The sequence below is a fragment of the Saccostrea cucullata genome, unplaced genomic scaffold (genome assembly GCF_032062105.1).
Source record: "Saccostrea cucullata isolate Sc308-1 unplaced genomic scaffold, CSIRO_AGI_Scuc_v1 ctg10238, whole genome shotgun sequence".
Classification (NCBI taxonomy): Eukaryota; Metazoa; Mollusca; class Bivalvia; order Ostreida; family Ostreidae; genus Saccostrea; species Saccostrea cuccullata.
This window is the reverse complement of record NW_026924701.1, coordinates 8,053-24,467: the sequence shown is the minus strand read 5'-3', so window position 1 is coordinate 24,467 and position 16,415 is coordinate 8,053. Positions and strand designations below refer to the sequence as shown.

At 32.0% G+C, this 16,415-nt stretch overlaps 1 long non-coding RNA gene across 1 annotated transcript; it reads left to right on the top strand.

The window, feature by feature from the left end:
- Positions 1 to 6,370: 6,370 nt before the first annotated feature.
- LOC134267072 (uncharacterized) lies at positions 6,371 to 13,930 on the top strand. The gene is made up of 5 exons (XR_009992088.1): positions 6,371 to 6,417; positions 6,622 to 6,750; positions 13,118 to 13,309; positions 13,444 to 13,660; positions 13,887 to 13,930. It is a non-coding gene; the product is annotated as an uncharacterized LOC134267072 (long non-coding RNA).
- The last annotated feature ends 2,485 nt before the right edge of the window (positions 13,931 to 16,415 follow it).

Genomic DNA, 16,415 nt, shown 5'->3' with positions numbered 1-16,415 from the left:
AAGAAAATAAATATATAAATATGCAACCCGGAGGATTAAAATAAATAAATATTAAATATTTTTATAATCATAATAGATTTACACAGCACATTCACACGTTTTGCTTGTATGTACAGGGTTTGCATTTATATCGAATTAAATCAACACGTTCGATCTTATATCCCAATCGTCGGATTAATATGCTATTTTGATTGGTTGATGCGCTGATTGGTTAATCGCTAATCCTGATTGACAGCTCTGTAAAGAAATACCGAACCTGCGTTCGCTCTCTGGGACCGCTACTGAATTTGGGGTTCGCTCTCTGGGTCCGCTTTGGGTTCGCATTGGGTCCGCTCCAAGTTCGCTCGGGGTCAGCCCTAGCGGACCCCGAGCCAACCCGGAGCGGACCCAGAGAGCGAACCCGGGGTCTGCTCCGGGTTCGCTTTCTGTTAGGTTGTGTCCGGTCGGTACTGTAGAGTGTAGTTTCTATTGCCAATATTTTCATTTATTATTTTTAAATAGTTTACCTAAAACATTACTCAATTCCTTTAAACGGTGTAAATTGAAATATTTCTATCTCATAACATACAAGTCATTTATATTAATTGTTACAGGAATTGCAGATGCAGAATTGTATATGAACATTTAATTAATATTTTGTTTTACTAAAAAATATTCTCAAGGGCGATAATGGAAAGATAACTCTTATTGATGGATGCATATTATTTTACAAGCACAGAAAACAATTTGATATTCTGATTTAAAAAGCAACGCTAAAATATGTTTTCTAATGAGAATTAGATAGGGTGTGAGAGTAAATATTAATATTTTCATATATACCTCATAATTCTAATTTTATCGTGAGATAAAAATAATTGATCTTTCTATTTACCATATCAAATTTTCTTCACATCATGATTTGACATATTATTCATTTTCTGAAAAAGTAAGCAACGCTTCATGCTTCAAACTATTTTCCATTTGAATCTAATGCTATTGTTGTTGATGAAATTCAATGTTTGGAATAAAAAAAAAATGGCGAAATTTGGAGCAGAGGGATATTTCACCTTTAATATTTTAGAGCAGTTAATTGTGACATTACTTATTGATCAGTTCTATTTGTTGTCATTTCTTTTTAAATGATCACTATATATGTTTCATATCTGATATTAATGTACATTAATATATGCCCATCACAACAGATATACATGTATATGATCAAAATGGAAAATCAATTTTTCTTGCTTAAACATACGTGGATAACTTTGTATTTGCAGCTGTAAAACCTGATATTCAAAAAGATTATATTTGAAGATTATATTTGAAAAGTGTTTTAGTTGCTATGACTATTGAAATATCAATTTTGATCAACTTAATGTTTTCTTAAAAGAATTTTGATCTAAAGCCATATGAGTATTTTAGAGGTGACTTTATATTTGTCCACCTGTCAATCTGTCTGTCTGTTAGTGTGTTAACTTAGTTTTTCTCTCTCTTTTAATTTAACTTGAGTCACCCAGTACCTGAAAAGTCAGTTAGACATGGAGAGACCTCACCAAAGTCAGTAACTGTCTAGAGTGCATGGGCTTATGTACTGATTTTGTATTTGGTCAATTTACAGATGCTTGCCAGTATTTGAAAACATGGAGTGTATACAACTCCCCAGGTGTCCTTGTGAATGCGTGTCAACACTACAGCACAAACAGGTACTTTATATACTGTCAAGTATTGAATATCAACACTACAGCACAAATAGGTACTTTATATACTGAGGATTAAATACAGTCAATTCTCGAATTATCGCCATTCGATTCATCGCCATTTTCGCAATACCGCCATGATTTCCCAAGAACGTTTTTCCTGCTATATAAAATTCTCTTTATAATGCCAAATTCGCATACCGCCATCCGCCACCCTGTTTTGACAACAAACGTCCATTTTTAAGTGTCAATTATCTCGATAAACCGCCACAGGTGCGCGTGGTCAGTGAAGCGCGGCTAATTGGTTGACACTATCCCTGTTGTAAAGCATGCAAAGGCAGACAAGGTACATGCAATTAAGTAATTAAACAAGAACTAAATAAACAAAGATTTTAACTTGAACTGTTATAATAATTTTGTTTTCTGTTTAATAAAAATCATTTAGTCACGGCTTTGCCACGGAAGAGGTCGTTGTTAAAGTACGCCGATAACAATATAATTTAGATGATCTCTGCTTTAAACATTGCAAAGTTTGCTGAAAAATAATAATACGGTATAAATTGTGAATGTTTAATTAACAATCTTGCCATAAACAATAAATTTATTCAAGAATTCATTTTACTTACTATCGGCAATATATTACGACGATCGACCCAGCATTTTTTTTCAATAGCAGAACTGCAGATTTAAATGCACACCCATGTACTTTTCTTTATTTCATAACTGCACATTTTGTTGTAGCAAATTTGTCACATTAAAAAACTAGTATTTTCAATCAGAAATATGTTTTTGTTATATACATGTTCATGTAATAAATAAGAATAGAAACGCTAAATGGTATTTCTAAGAACCGTAACTCTACTTCTTGTTTTCAAGAAGATGGGAAATTCAATTCATCGCCAAATTCGTTATACCGCCATGATTTCTAAATTACAAAAGGTGGCGGTTTATCGAGAATTAACTGTATTAACAATACAGCACAAACAGGTACTTTATATACTGAGGATTAAATATTAACAATTCAGCACAAACAGGTACTTTATATACTGAGTATTAAATATCAACAATACAGTACAAACAGGTACTTTATATACTGAGTATTGAATATCAACACTACAGCACAAATAGGTACTTTATATACTGAGGATTAAATATCAACAATACAGCACAAACAGGTACTTTCTATATTATATATCAACAATACAGCACAAACAGGTACATTATATATTGAGTATTGAATATCAACAATACAGCACAAACAGGTACTTTATATACTGAGTATTAAATATCAACAATACAGCACAAAAAGGTACTTTATATACTGAATATTAAATATCAACAATACAGCACAAACAGGTACTTTTATTGTACATGTACGTCTATCATGCAGCATCATTGTTGAGTACTTATGTTATGACAATTATCAAACATTTCATCCAGAGCAAGCCTAGCTCTACTTAGGTAGGATTACTCTGTTCTTTACACAGGTGCTAGCGAACATAGCTCATATAGGCAAACCTACGTTGCCCTCAACCTTCATGAATCAGGTGCTAGTGAGCATGTCTCACAGTGGACATAGCTCATATAGGCAAGATTGCCTTGCCCTCAGCCTTCATGTATCAGGTGCTAGTGAGCATGTTTCATATAAGCAAGTTTTACTTGATCTCAGCCTGTTGCTCATCCAATTCCACAGAGTTAAATTCTATCCTATTGAGTCATAATTTGAGTCTTCTTTTTTGATGCTGTTGATAAATACTTAGATCACTTTGTGTAAAAAATTACATAGCTGCATGAGCCCTATAGGCAAGATTTAAAGTTAGATTAATAAAGATGAAACTTGATAACTTTGTTGTTTTTGGGGGTAATAAACAGGTACTTTATATACTGAGTATTAAATATCAACAATACAGCACAAACAGGTACTTTATATACTGAGTATTAAATATCAACAATACAGCACAAACAGGTACTTTATATACTGAGTATTAAATATCAACAATACAGCAAAAAAGGTACTTTATATACTGAGTATTAAATATCAACAATACAGCACAAACAGGTACTTTATATACTGAGTATTAAATATCAACAATACAGCACAAACAGGTACTTTATATACTGAGTATTAAATATCAACAATACAGCACAAACAGGTACTTTAATATATTATATATCAACAGTATAGCACAAACAGGTACTTTATATATTATATATCAACAATACAGCACAAACAGGTACTTGTATAATATATTAAATATCAATAATACATCACAAACAGGTAATTGTATGTACATGTATTAAATAGTGAATGTTTAGCATTGGCATTAAGGTAGTCCGATCCTCAGGTTTATAAAATAAGCAGTTAAGTAATCAAAAATACTCATAAAAGTATCTCTGAATCAACAGAGTTATGTAAATTTATCCACAGTATTTCTTTTAAGTTAAAGATTAAAGTTAATCATATTTTATAGGGAAAATCGTCAAATCTCCAATATTTTTGCAGAATAAGCGAATAGGAATATCAGCTATGCATTTTCTAATTGCAAATTGATCAACAAATATATTTTAGGTTAAAAAACGATAGGTATCCAGGCATTCAGAGAAATTGTCATGATTTTTATACTTATTTGGTATTTTTTGTCTTCTATTTCTGTCATGTATTCTATAATACATAGTGTAAAAGGCTTTTGCTATCATTGCAAGACACCACAAATCACTTCTCATTTCATATCATGCTAATAAGCATTTGTATTCAAGGCTGGATTCAAGAAAATCTTATTTCTCTAAAACTATATTATTTTTTTCCTTTTATAGGGTACAAATGTCAACTTTTATAAGACCTTTTCTAAGACTTCCAAAAACCTTGAATCTTATAAAGATGAATATAATGAAAATTGTTGCATGAAAAAATTTCATTTTCAAGCTACATTTTGATGCATTTCAAATTAAATATTAATTTTTGGAGTTATCCTTCCTGGCTGAGGATCGGATATCCTTAACTACTTCAGGTATATCAAAAATGAAATATTTAGTCTATGAAACACTTATAATAATAATCATTATGATACTTTAAGAACATAATTAAGTCCCCTTTTTAGCTCACCTTAGTCGAAGTTCAAGGTTTTCTTATAGCCTGTTTGTCTTCTGTCTGTCTTTTACCTTTTCACAATTGATATTTACTATCATCACTCCAATAACAGTGTGTCACTTTGTTAGATCAAGTGTGCAAAAATTTCACATGTTGACCACCACATTTTGCATTGATTGGATGTTTGATTTCAATGAAATGAATATTACTTTGGATATGAAATAGAGAATCCAGCAATACACTAATGCTACTGACCAATTGCATTGAAAGATTGTTTAAGAGGACAGCAGTTGAAATAGGAAACAACAAGTGGTCATAAATGCAGTCAATTTAGTTCTCTGTTCATAAGCAAAGTAGTATTCTTTTCATTGAATCAAACATTCAATCGATAAGAAATGTTGTGATCAACATGTAAAACTTTAACATGCTCCAACAAAGTGACATGCTGTTATTGGAATGATATTACATCTCCAGATCTACATGATCATTTTCACCCAAACTTTCCACAAAGAATCCATAAGTTCACAGGAGTCAAGTTTGTCCTCAGAAAGATTTTTAGAACCTTGCTATTGTAAAACACTTCGCATTTTGGCTGTTTGTTCTGTTTATCACTTTTGACAGAGAGCTACCTCTGCTAAATCTATAGCTAAATGTCTTGAGTATTATATGAGGGGCCACTAAAATATAATGTATCGATCCTCACTAATTTATCAAAAATCTAATTTTCACCAAATATTGTAAATGTTTTATATACAAGTACATGCAATATGCATGTATTTAAAGTATTGAAATAAAATGCAGAAATATTGTACTCTTTCTCAACAACAATGATAAATCTTATGAGAAACAAATAATGGCAGGGGCTGACAAATAGATTTTTCAAGCACTTGCCCATGGGCAAGTACATGGTCAAATTTCACTTGCCCTATTTCAATTTTTACTTGCCCCACCAGCACTTTATATTCATCATATTGAATTAATTTGTCTCTAAATCGAAAAATTTTGCAGCCTAGGATTGTTGTTTAGAATATTGGCGTCATTAAAAACTACGTACCATACAATCTGTTGATTAATTGTATGCTGTTTTACGTCCCGTTCGAGAATTTTCTATTCATATACTAGAGACGTAAAATTGCTATCATATTTCAGCTATAGTCATGATATCTGCTATTTGTTTAAAATAATGGTTTCGGACCTTTTTATACGCCCGTCTTAAGACGGGACGTATTATGTTATAGGCTTCATGTCCGTCCGTCCGTCCGTCCGTCGAGCTGTTCTTACGAGAGGTACATTGTGGGGTAAAATTAACGTATTTTCCAGCAGTGTGGGGTTTTTTGGGTACTGTGGGGTTAACCCCATAATGAAGAGGTCTAATTACGTTCAAAATTACTCTATGAGGTCGAAAAACCTAAAATTAGATTTAACCTCACAAAGACTTTGTCCAAATTTTGGACATGTCCTTAGCCCAAAACGCTCAGACATTCAGAAATCTGCTGTTTAGAGGAATTCGGTAATTGAATCGAGGAGTTCCGAATACCTGAGCATGCGCATATATTTAAAACTAACTGCGCATGCGCAGAATACGGAAGTAGCTGTGTTTGGACATTTTTGTATTAGCAGTGAGGAAATTCGGAAACACAAAAAGCAAATGCAGTAAGTCTTACTATTTTGTTGCACCACATTGAAAAAAAGCTTTGTAAGTTGTTTGATATGATTCATACGTACATTATGCAGTTGTAGAATTTATTTAAAGTCAAGGAAAGGACACTTGTAGTCCACATGAACACATACCGATTGAAAACGGGCTTTTGTGAAAAAAATTATAATGAATGCACTGATAGTTCTTTTTTTAATCAGAGGTCTGCAATGAAAATCGACCGATACCCGGGGGTCGGGCTAGTGGTTTTCTGCAAGAGGGTCGCCCCGTTGGCCAGTAAAAAAAGATAATATTATTTATACACGTGCAATACATGCAAAGCACACCTGGTACGTATTTTCACTCGTTTTTTGCAACAAAAATCCAAACCATTTAAATTTTCCATATAACATGCTCCAACTGTCAATAAATCTCCATAATTTAATCCGTGTTGGAGTACTACTTGGCTTATTTACTTCAAAAAACGATCGTGTTTTTTTCTTAATTCGAATTTTCTCTATATCTATGGTAATTACATGCAGATATCTCATAACATAAATACATGTGATTCTTCCGATGGGAGACAAAATCTCTGGATTTTTCACGCCTCTTCCGCCCCTTCCGATTAATTTTTAAATCATCCGTGTTTAAATTTTTTTCAAATTGAATATTTTTGGCTTTAATTTTATCCTGTTTCGTAGTATAATTGCTCTCTCTCTCTCTCTCTCTCTCTCAATTCATTCTAGATACGTACCAATTGTTTATCTACTCTTCACACATTTGTTTACATGTACTTGTAATCGTACCTTAATCTATAGAGAAAAAATCAGAATGGAAAAATGGAATTAATGTCACTGCAATAAATTTTCGCAGCAAGTAGGAATCGTAGGAATCAACATGGGGTTGTATAATTAGGTTGTAAAATTTAGTGGTATATCAATTTGATAAATGACAATCAATGTTTATAAATGAGTGTAGGACATTTTAATCAGTTGTTAAAATACCCAATATGTCACATTGCTTACACAGTCGCTTGTGTAATTATGTGCCGGATAAAAAAATTCACCTATTAAAGAAATTAAACAAATTACCTTTAGATACGTATATATAACTCTCTTTGTGTTAATGAAAAAATATAATTGTCCTGTAAGATCAATTTGTACTTATTTTTCAAGATCGACCATTGAAAATTTAAAAGAATTAAATCACAATTAATAGTTTTTCTATAGCTAAACTTAAAGAAATTCAAGCTTAAAGCTTCATTTTGTAATTTACAATATTAATTCATCATTACTTTGAATATTTACAGTGAGAGTATGTAACTTAGCTAATACAGGTCTATCAGTATTTTCACACCTGTTAGATTTTGATTCCGTGTAGAAGCTCTAATTGCAACTCTTGTCAAAACAAATGATTTGTATAGCATGATTATCTCGTGAATGTCACCATCAGGAGACGATCGATAGGGATTAGTTACGCTCTGGTGCACTTGACACCTGTGTTGTAGTAGAATGATTTTAAACTGCGTTAATACAAATCTTTGGTCAATTGAATAATTTTTTGTGTGTGTCTGTATTTTAGATAGAAATTCTGACAGCTTTATAAAAATAATATTAAAAATTTATCAGACTTTAAAAACTTCAGCAAAGTAGTTGATCGAGGATTAATTGAAAGGGGGGGGGGTTACACTGCTGATCATTACCTGAACATATTATAGTGAAGTTTTTAAATGAATTTTATTGACACTTACTGAAATAAATTTTTATACTTTATGTAATTCACCAATAAACTGTCTTTTAATTAAAGCTTTTATATTTTTTCTTATTAAAAAAATAGATAGTAGTAAGGCACATGTATTTCTTCTTGAATGATTTGAATGTTACAAAAGAACACTAAGAGTTCCCGAAACTAGTCAAAAATATGTCGGACAATTGTCTTGTAAATATTCAAAATTCACCGGACAGTTGTAAAATTTACCGGACATTAATTTTTTGTATGTAAATTTAAAGACGTACAACACACTGGGGGAGATAACTCTTGCGATTTCAATTGAACGTTTGACGTAACGTCAAATTAAACTTCAAAAATAAAGCGTCAAAACGACGAGTAAAACGATCCCGATTTATATCAATCATGAAAGAAAATTGGGATATGGGGCTTGGCTGTGATTGTGCGTACCATACTCAATTAATTAGTATTTTGTTAATTAACCCGATTAAACTCCGTAAAAAGCAAGACTTAAAATACCATCCCTTAATGTTTATTTCATTTCATTTCATATACAAAAAATTGTATTTTTGATCAAAGCGCAGCATTTTTTTTTATTCTTAAAAGTTTATTTTGCCGAAATTCACATTATTACAATTGGCTATATAACATTCCGATTAATGGTCTTCATTACAATTTGTGCATACACGATATGGATATTGTTTTTCTTCTTTAATTAAATAAAACAACAATAAATAAACAAAAAACTTGTTACAATGTAAAATCGATGTTGTTCTCAGACCCTTACTGATCAAAGAGGAACAACTCTGAAAATGTAGGAGATGTTTATTTTCCTCCCTTTATTCACGGTTTTCCCACTCGGAGTTCCTCGGATGACTCGTACCTCGCACATAACCTCGGACGTCAACGGTGATCTACCATCTTGCTGATTCAGTCATGTGATCTTATTTGAATTTATTTCAAATGTCAGACATTTGAAATCGAAGTTATTTTGTGGTACACTCAACATATTTTTCTTGCTTTTGAAGCCTACTAACATGAGGTTGTAATCAAAACCTGTTTACGATAAAGAATTGCACTAATTAAGAAACATTTTCGAAGAACGTTATGCAGAGCGAAGTATGAAATGAGTGATAAGGCAGTTTCCGGCGGAGAAATGTAAGGATCTGATGCGTATTCCTCCACTAATCACATCCGAGGTTTGAATGGAGCGTAGCGGAGTCAGCCGAGGATTGCCGATTGCGGTTTTCCACAGAATCCAAAGACCTGATAAATCCGAGAATTGAATACTATAGACCTCAAATGCACAATGTAAGTATAGAATTGAAAAGAATTGTTTACTTGTTACTGAAATTATCTGCATTCATGAATATCCTATTGCAGCAAATCGTAACTTTGACTTTCTGTCAACAATGTCGGTTCGCATTTCCTCGAATCAAAACAAAACGTAGCCTATAAGATTTTAGAAAATATCAATGTGCGATTTGATATAAATTGAAATAGATGAAGAGTTTAATTATTGATATTTTGATGTTCATGTGGACGAATACGGAATTTTCATTTTAACTTTAGAAGCGACGACATTGAAAGAAATGCGTACAATATCATGAGGGGTGTATGTACATCTAATGCAAATGTCGATGTATCCCCACGGCCACATACTGTCTCGTTTGAAAAGATGACATGAAAGAAACTACAATTATTCCATTTATATCACAGGACAGGAGAGTTGAACATACACCATTTTTTTAATGAATAAAATTAAAGAAATAAAATTAAAAATCAACATATTCAAGTTCAACAAAACTTGAATTCGTATCCAGGTTTCATGAGATACTAGGAATGCATAACGCATACGTATATGGACTAGACACTAAAATCTTTCAGTAATTTTTTCCTGATACATATAAAAAGAGTAGTCAATATTTATTCTGCATTCATGAATTTAAAAACTAATGCATACCTCCGGGATTCTTGACGAAATACCAGTATATTTGCACTGTAAACGACGTTTCGTCAAACGCTAAATGGTCTGCGACGCAAAAAAGGAAGGGGTGGGGGTGATAGGGGTATTCAAAAATTGCCTAAAAATCTACATTTAAATACGCTTTACATATGAGAACTTTTAAATTTGTAAGTTAACATATTTTTGAAGCAAAAGCAATATTCCAATTTAATTTTTTAAATGTGTATTTGTAGATTGATATAACAAAGTGATCAACCCCCGTCTGAAAGACGCGCGGGAACGTGTTTTATTGAGAAAGGGGGAGGGGGTAATTTTCCGCTATTAAATCAAAACTGGTCGTACAAAAATTATACAAAAAATTATTAAGATTATTTTTACTACCAGCTACCTAAAGAAAGTTTTTTACAAAAATTAAACGACAGGTTTTTTCACAAAAAAATTTTGAATTTGAAAAATACGCAATTTTCAAGGCTTAGAAAATTCATAGTTTTTCAGTTTAAGGTCTTTAAAAATTGTTTTGATGATATGTATATCAAAAAGATGACTATGTTTTTGTGTTAAATGGTTAAAAGAATAAGACAATGAAATTTGACATTTATATCTAACCTGGTTTTTTTGAAAATCAAGGTTTAAGTAGTTCATTTATTAAAAAATTTCTCTCCTTGTAAACAACTAAAGGGGGGTAACTTTCGGAAGTTCCTGTCCAAAAACCACTCGAACGATTTTGTCCAAAATATGCATACATGCAGTAGATATAGTCATGTACTAAATATACAAAAATAACGAAAATTAAACGACAGGAATTTTTTGGGGTAGGTGTGTTGTACATCCTTAACATATTATAGGATTGGAAATTGTAACGATATAATAAATGATATGTGTAAATAAAAAGATGGCAGATTTAAAAAAAAAATTATTGAAATATTTTGTATATGGCCTTTGTATGCAGGATTTGACGTTGCCGAAGGCGTTACTCCAGCATGCTAGAGGTTCACGGCGAGATACTTTTGACTTGGCGCCGCGTAACCTCTAGCATCCATTGTAAAAATTCTCGCCGCTGAAACCCCAAGTGGAAATAAATTATTTTATTAAGAATAAGGCTTTGTATATTAACGAATGGTACGAAATAATAAAATACTCAATATTTGCGATAAAACTTACGCATAAAACACTGTTAACCTCTCGTATTAGCAATAAATCCATTATTTTTTAAATCGAAGCAGAAATTGAAACAAGTCGTCTGTTTAAAATTCAGAAATGGGATTCAGAAAATCTGACGAAACGAAACTAGTGTAATGCAACGAAAATTTCGTTTTCTGACAAGCAATCCGCAAAATTAATGTGAAGTCAAATCGAAAGTACTTCTGGTGACAAATTGGAATAATGACAATTTTCATTAATTAACAATAATGCACACTGAATAAAATGGATTTTATTATTTCTTGTGGCTTTCATACCCCATGGAAACACGTAGGTACCTGAAAATTACTTGTTAACAGTTTATTTCACGCATAATACGTTCCGCCCAAAATCTCAGGCGGAACGAGCTCGTTAGAAAATGGCCTTCGGATGTAAGAGTCCGAGGTATATAAGGAGCGTAGGGACGTTAACCGAGGCTCTTACTTGTAGGAGTACCGAAGGCGTGTGATGACCAACGCTTAATTCATGTATAAATTTATTATGTCCTTTCTGACAGATTTTTAAAATGTTTTTAAAAATAAAATCTGCAACATGACAACTCTTGGTTGATTGTTTGGAAAATATGTTGTTTTCCAGGCTTTTTTCTTTTGGATTTTTGTATTTTATGTGCCAGGAAAAATATTACGTAAAATATCAAACTCGTTTTAAAAAGCCTGGTAAAACGTCCGATATTTCTGACTAGTTAAAATTTATTATACAACCTCCATACAGTTAAAAATATGTACTAATGATATAAAGATATGCAAATTTATCATGAAAATGATGATTTTAAGTGAATTTGTTGTCGTTTTACTACATTCAAGTCAATCCGCTATTTTTAGAAAAGGGGAAAAACGCGCTTGTATTTTAAATGCTATCAAATACATTAAAAAAATCCAGAAGTTGGTATAATATTATCATGGTAATAGATTAAATTATAGAGAAAATAATAAATGGTAACAAATTGTCTGTAATCAAGCAGAAATAGCAGGCACTCTTGCAACCCTGCAAATTCGTCCTTCAAAACGAAAGTAGATTGTCACATTTTTTTTACTGTCAGAACTACAGAGTGCATATATTTATCATGGAAAATATTTGTTGACAGGGTTTTTAAAACTGTTTTTCCTCCCAGACTTATGGAAATTATTATTTTAATATGTAGCTTTTTATAGTAGACAATCAACGTCTACATTTTATTTAAACAAGATCTGGCGATGCCCTGACGTCTTTTTTTTTTTTTTTCATTCCTTTAGTTTTGCATTTGTTTATTGTCAGGACAATTGAATTAAATGATTTTGTTAAGATTATATGTAAAGGTTATACAGTCTGTAAAAAAAAAAAAAACCATCGGACATTTTGACCAATAAAATTAAGATTTTATCGGTCCCATTCAAAGTTCACCGGGGATCCCCGGTGGACCGGTGCGTTTCTGGAACTCTGAACACTTATGAACAAAACCTTAAAAATTTAATTTGGAATTCTTTAATTTCATATTTTTTAAATAGGCATGGATTAATATATATATACACACACATACAAAGGTTTTGTGAAATTGACATGTTTAATTAAATCAACTGTAGTGGTTATTGCTGTTTATTTATTGACTGACTGGCTACTTCTTGGGCAAACTGGAATAAGAGGCCACCTGTCTTAAGTGGCTAGTTTCTGGACTTCCCAAAGCTTAAAACAAGTTTGACTGTACTTTTTCACCTTTTACCAATATAAGAAAGTAGTTCACAGTACATGACAACTATGCTTTAAATAAATTTCGATGAATTTTAATTAGTAACTCGGAATTTTTGTATGTGATATAAATAAACATTTGCTTCTGTATTCCTTTGTAGAGTTCAGATACTGAAAGTGAACATCAGTGGAACTTTGATGATCTAGGCCGCTCTATTTTTGCAGCAACACCAGCATGCGTCGGACATTCATAAAGTTGAAAGAACAAACCTATGACTTGAACACACAATTTGTGATCTGAATATAGTTCACAAATTTAAGGAAAGCAACTATCAAAGACATCCAGATTGATGGTTAGTACATGTTATAAGTCCCCATAAAATCAAGACAACAATATTATTTTACAATAAATTAAAACATAACCTGTTAAAAAAAAAAATGAACATTATCATTTATAAATATATTTTACTGTATTTTTTTTTGACAGGTATACATGAAGTATGAATGAAAGCCTTTTCAGAAGAACAAGCACAATCCCGATTCATTCTTGCCATTGTCTTCTCCAGACGGTGACATTTAGGACCTGACTTACTTTTCAGAAAAAGAAGATGAATCGATTTTTGATAGTTGATCTTAAAAAGATAACATTTTCAGGGGTCGTGGATTGAATGACATTTTCTTGCAATCTCCCATGCAGAGTTGTCGTTTGTTCCTCTCTCAATCTGCAATGGGCTCACGTCAAGATTTTTGACATAACGTATAAAACTTGATATTTGAAGAATTGTTTCAATTCAAATCAATAGTTCTGGATTGATTTAGTAAATATCTATCTAAAAATTCAGACATAAACATAGAAATTGAATTGTAATGAATTAAAACAAACGCACTATTTCTCGTGTTTAAAACTGTGTATACGCGAGCCAACGACAGAGGTGAATGTATGAGCCGATGGTAGAGAGTGATTTTCTTGATGGGCAACTAGTTTCAAGTATTTGGATGTCTATTCTCAATTTACTGCAAACCTTAAATTAACTTCTTGTTTATTAGTTAAATGTGAGACCGTTTCTTACTTGAAGTAATCATTTTTTGAATTGAGCTATGTAATCTCTGATTACTTATGTTTATGAGTAGTGTTCAGCTTTAAGACAAAAGGATCTTTTATGAACATTGCATTCGTCATGGTGAATTTCTATACATTAAGTAACAGTCATAGTTTTCGTCTTTTTTAATTAGCGATCTCATTTTAAATGTGAGAAATAATTATTAAACTGAAATGTACATTTAATATGTTGTTTGATTTTTATTTTTTTGAAAATTGTAAATCAATTGCATGTTGTTGTTTTTTTTTCATTTTATTTTAGGGGATGGGAGTGGGGGTGCAGCTGGAAGTTTGAGTATATTTTCCAAAAGGATGTACATCGTTATTTTTGTTTAAATATCAATTTTAAAATGCAAAATGATGAGATATTAGACTACACATTTTTTCTTAAAACTTCATTTAAATTAATATATTTTGTTTAAAATAAGTAGCAACACCATGCAAGTTTTAGAGTTATTTGACAACTCACTATATACTTGTTTTTTTTTTTTTACATTTATGAAGATTGTCTCAAATTTTGAGGGTTTTTTTCTGTGTTCTACATTTATTGACATGTTTCTTATCTGTGTTCATCTTGTCGAGTAAATGAAAAGTTTGATTAAATTTTTTTTTAAAAATCAGGATCATCTCTTTTATTTATTATTATTAATTTACAATGAAATTATGTATGCTTTTGATGCATAATGTACACTTCAAATTCATGCACCAGCAGATTCAAAGGAAAAATTCTCATTAGAAATAAGCAGTTAAGATAAAGAGATTATCCAATTAAAAATAGTTTGAAAAATATTTAAAACAAATTTTCAAGTATGTTATCAAAATAGGAAAAAGTATTATGAATATAGTTTGGTATTTTTAATAGTAAAAAAAAGAGGATATGACGTACTGGCAATTGCATCATCTCACTCAGGGTCTTTCCGTCAGAGTTCGGAAAAACAACCTCGAATGTATTAACATCACCTGATGTTAAAGGTTATGCTTTTCTTGTTTTTTTTCAAATATAGGATAGAGGAAGTAAGAAGTCCCTTTTATAGTAAGTTTTATGTAATATCATAGCATTGAATAAAATTAAACTCCATATTCCACAGATAAAAGGTCTTCATGCATTTATTTCGAAGATCATGAAAAGGGGGGGTTGTTGCCATGGCGTCTAACTAATACATTCGAGGTCATTTGTCAGCTAGTCAGAAAGGCTCGAGAAGTTGCGATTGAACATAGTGGGGGTTCTTGTTCTTTTATTACCAGTCCCTGGTAGAGTTTTTTGATATTAGAACATACTGGGGTTTTCAAACACTTAAATTCATATGGTTACTGGTATCTGTTACATGAGAATACAGCGGGGTTGTTTGTTTAACACTCTGAGGTTACTAAGATGTCTAATATTTTCTATCAGAACATATTGTGGTTCTTGTCTAACACTTTGTGGGGTCAATGTTATCTTTTATCTATATAAGAACATAATGGGGTTGTTACACATTATGGGGTTAGTGTTGTCTATTATCTTTATAAGAGTACTTAGTGGGGTTGTTGTCCTAACACTTTATGGGGTTAGTGTTGTCTATTATCTTTATGAGAGTACATAGTGGGGTTGCTGTCCAAACACTTTATGGGGTTAGTGTTGTCTTTTATCTTAATAACAGTACATAGTGGGATTGCTGACCAAACACTTTATGGGGTTAGTGTTGTCTATTATCTTTATGAGAGTACATAGTGGGGTTGCTGTCCAAACACTTTATGGGGTTTATGTTGTCTATTATCTTTATGAAAGTACATAGTGGGGTTGCTGTCCAAACACTTTATGGGGTTAGTGTTGTCTATTATCTTTATAAAAATACATAGTGGGGTTGCTGTCCAAACACTTTATGGGGTTAGTGTTGTCTATTATCTTTATGAAAGTACATAGTGGGGTTGCTGTCCAAACACTTTATGGGGTTAGTGTTGTGTATTATCTTTATGAGAGTACATAGTGGGGTTGCTGTCCAAACACTTTATGGGGTTAGTGTTGTCTATTATCTTTATGAGAGTACATAGTGGGGTTGCTGTTCAAACACTTTATGGGGTTAGTGTTGTCTATTATCTTTATGAGAGTACATAGTGGGGTTGCTGTCCAAACACTTTATGGGGTTAGTGTTGTCTATTATCTTTATGAGAGTACATAGTAGGGTTGTTGTCCAAACACTTTATGGGGTTAGTGTTGTCTATTATCTTTATGAGTGTACATAGTGGGGTTGCTGTCCAAACACTTTATGGGGTTAGTGTTGTCTATTATCTATATAAGAACATAGTGGGGTTGCTGTCCAAACACTTTATGGGGTTAGTGTTGTCTATTATCTTTATGAGTGTACATAGTGGGGTGGTTG